Consider the following 4447-nt stretch of genomic DNA (forward strand, 5'->3'; position numbering starts at 1 on the left):
TGTGCATTCATATATACAGACATATAAACACACACACACATATACATACACATATAAACACGTATACACACATATAAACATATACATACAGATATACATGTATACATACTCATATACACGCACATACAAGCATGTGCATACACATATGCACACATATATACATACACATTCTCACACATATACAAGCATATATACAGAACGCAGTAAACAAAACATAACAGCTACAGAGAAGGTCAGTCATGTGGTTTGTCAACCTGCTAAAATTAGCAGGCCAATATCCCTGAAATGATATTTGATCGTCTTAAAAAAGAAACACAAAAAGGACACAGTTCATAATGTAGTCTTGGGCAATATTCTTGAAAAAGAAAGAACGGTAATGTTTTGAATGTTTTCAGTTATAAGTTTGTTTGATCAGGATTGACCCGGAACTAAAAAAAAGAGCACAACACACCCCATAGAAAAATATGACAAAAACAAACAAAAGATATATACAAACAGGAAGGTAATAGAAATAGATTCACAAATTTGCAAAACTGGAGAAAAAGTTACAATCATTTAATAGTTCGGGTTAAACAAGTCCTAACCAGGAATTGGGAACTGTATAATTTAAAGCATTGAAGGCGCGTGGCTTAGTGGTAAGGGACATTTGGCTCCCGATTGTAAAGTCATGAGTTCGATCCCCGACGGCGCATTGTGTCCTTGAGCAAGACACCTTATTTCATGCTGCTTCAGTCCATTCAGCTAGCAAAAATGAATAGTACCTGTAATTAAAAGGGTCAGCCTTGTTACAGTCTGTGTCACGCTGAATCTCCCTTATAACTACGTTAAGGGTGCACGTGTCTGTGGAGTGCTCAGCCACTTGCATGTTAATTTCACGAGCTGGCTGTTCCGTTGATCGGATCAACTGGAACCCTCGACGTCGTAACCGACGGAGTGCCAGTTAATTTAAATCATAAAGAAATCCATTTGTATTTCATATTTAAATTGTGAACCATTAATAAAAACAGTAAAACCATCATCAGACTTTTCAGAGACAAACATACGTAGAGTGTTGCGAAGTAGAATGGATTGGATTTGGGATATCAACGCAGAAATAAACAGCTGAAAGCCGAGAAATTCACAACAGTCAGTCGTTCATTGAGCGTTTTAAACAATATTTATTGCTTCAGTAATAAATATTGTAAGATAATGACGGTTTTTACAAAAAGGGTCTTTGTAAGGAGCAGAAACGAGTATATTCTGACATTGACAGGCAGTTAGGGTTGCAGGGTCAATTAATGAATAGCTTTCAGAATAAATTCTGTCATTGTTCTTCTAGCAATTGATACTGTTCATTATACCGTACTCTCCTTTGAATGTGTAAGGTTTGTTCTTACTGCGAACAAATATATAAGAGGATATATATATATATATATATATATATATATATATATATATATATATAAATATATAAATAGTTTCAATGTTAACTGTGATGAGCGATTGTTTAATTCTTTTCTCACTCCGGACGAGCTTATCTCTGGAGATGCCTAAACCAGGACTGTTTGGCCCATACAGGAGCAGTCGTATCATGGATGATTTGGGTAGTCATGCCATAGAATACTCTTGGTCCTTAACGCCAAGGATTACCTGAATATTCTGGTTGATTATGTCCTTCCCATAGTTCAAACATTGTCGCTCAATCTTCCAAGACGATATCTCACCGACTCACACATTAATGTTACCAAGAGCACAACAGAGAAGTGGACAAATTGGATCTCAATATAATTAAATATTTCTGGCCCCTTTAGAAGCAGGAAGTGAGGAACCACTTTCCCTTCCATCGTCAATGAAAGAGCTAAAACAAGTTTTATTAGCAGAATAGCTCAAAATTCCCCTAAATACTACTCAAAACCTCAGCGTTTTAGATTTCTGATGCCAAAGGTGGATTAACACCATATTAAAAAACTCTTTCTATTCTAGGCGCAATATTTGAAATTTTTGGGGATGGTGTTAGTCGATTACATCGACCCCAGAACTCAACTGGTACTTATTTTATCGACCTTGAAAGAATGAAAAGCAAAGTCGACCTCGCCGGCATTTGAACTCAGAACGTAAAGACGGACGAAATGCCACCAAGCATTTCCTTCGGTACGCTAATGATTCTGCCAGCTTGCGGCCTTATCTCCATATCAAATAATCCTTTCTATGTATGTATGTATGTATGTATGTACGGGTATGTATGTATATGCATATATATATGTGTTTAGACATTTTTTACTTATACGCGTGCGCACAAACACACGCGCGCGCGTGCATGCCACTCGTGACTAATTTCTGAGAATATTATCTCGGTATGTGGCTTGTGTAACGTTTGCAGGATTGTTCGCGAGGAAAAGTTCCGTGTTCAGTACATGTTTTAAACACGTGAAACATTCTCCCAATGGGATTAAATATAACCAAATACACCACCAAACACAAGTATACTTTCAAACAACAGCTATAAATACGTTGAATGGAATTTACAATCCTGAGATATTACTAAAATATTGCTTCGAGAAATTGCTATCTATGTATCATACTAAATGTATATACGCTATTGATATGCTGGTTATTTGTCCTGCGATAATGTCTCTTATGGACGTGCGGTGTTAAAAGAACGCAATAAGTATCAGAGGGAGACGGAAGTTCGTTCTATCAGCAGTTAATGAGAACACAAGGAGCATTTCGGCCTCATTGGGCTTCTTCAATTGAGCATACTCGCAGCTAACCACATGCTCAGATGAGTAGTAAAAAATTCTTGTCCGTGTCTGTGACTGGCCTTGAGATCAGAACTAACATGAGGTAAAGCAACAATCGTCTCTAATAAGCAGACATCAAGAAATCAAGGGTAAAACATGGTCTTAGACAGCATGATAATCAGTCAATCACCAGCAGAAAGACCACTTCACAGCTCTTTAACACACTTCGGTATAGCACTGCAATTCTCCCCCACACGTAACCTGGGCATCTCATGCTAAATATGCACTGAATTCATGAATAAAGACCTCAAAAATATTCTCGTATTCTTGAAGATACAATTACTTGAGGTATCAAGAAAACTTTATCGCATTCCTTCAAAATGAACACCGCATATATATCAACTTCTAGCATTCGCTATTGCTGCAGATTTCATTCTTGGCGAATGCACATCCTTAACATAAGAAAGAGTACACCACAAAGACTGGCTTTATTCTTTAGAAGCAGGAAATACTCCATCCTACAGCGATGACTAAACCTCTGCAAAAACTGTACGAGACCCACAGTGGTACACTACTGCAATATCCGGGACGATGCTTCGACTACTCAAGTGTACACACACACACACACACACACACACACACACACACACACACACACACACACACACACACACACACACACACACGTACACACACACACGTACACACACACACACACACACACATATATCTTTATATATATATATATATTCATATATTTCTATATATATATATGTACGTACATGCATATACGTGCACACACACGCATAAACATTTGCTTTTTCAGATGTGAGGAAAAAATACTTACTACACCTATTAGGACTTATATATTCATTAAAATTGAAGATATCCTGCTGTTACTGAGATTTTGGCGTCGTAACAGTATCATTTTACAGCTTCTAAAGCGCATACGCACGTAGACCTCACACTTCCACAATTTCACTCAGGTTAGCATTACCTAAAGTTTCACAGCCGCAAAAACAGACGTTTTATCGTTCGTATGTTTCAATGATGAACGGCAAAGGACAACGGCTTGGCTTGGAAAGATAAGTGAGTACCATTGGAAGAGAAGTGAAGTGCGTTTCATATTGTCCAGTTTGCTGTCACGTCGAAGGATTCGTACTTCAGTGACTGCTAGGCCTTATAGTAATTGGGGCGTACGTTGCTGTTGTATAGGAAACAAATCTATTGTAATAGATAGGAGTAGTCTTGTTCGTTTCCTTTATATTTTCGTCTGAAATTAGAATGAAAAATTTCAGTAAAAACTAGGCAAGTAACAAATGTTTTGAAATTAGCTAATAGAGAGCACCGCTCGTGGCAACAGTGCGAGATTTCCTCTTATTAACCTTTCTAATATCAATTCCTAAATATCTCTTTCTGTTTCTCTCTCTTTCTATACACACACACGCACACGCACGCACACACACACACACACACATATATATACTCTTTTACTTGTTTCAGTCATTTGACTGTGGCCATGCTGGAGCACCGCCTGTAGTCGTGCACATCGACCCCCAGGACTTACTCTTTGTAAGCCTAGTACTTACTCTATCGGATACTTTTGCCGAACCGCTAAGTTACGGGGACGTAAACACACCAGCATCGGCTGTCAAGCGATGTTGTGGGGGGAGGGGGCAAACACAGACACACAAACATGTACACATACATACATATATATACATATA

This window comes from Octopus bimaculoides, chromosome 13 (assembly GCF_001194135.2).
Source record: "Octopus bimaculoides isolate UCB-OBI-ISO-001 chromosome 13, ASM119413v2, whole genome shotgun sequence".
In the NCBI taxonomy this organism is placed as follows: domain Eukaryota; kingdom Metazoa; phylum Mollusca; class Cephalopoda; order Octopoda; family Octopodidae; genus Octopus; species Octopus bimaculoides.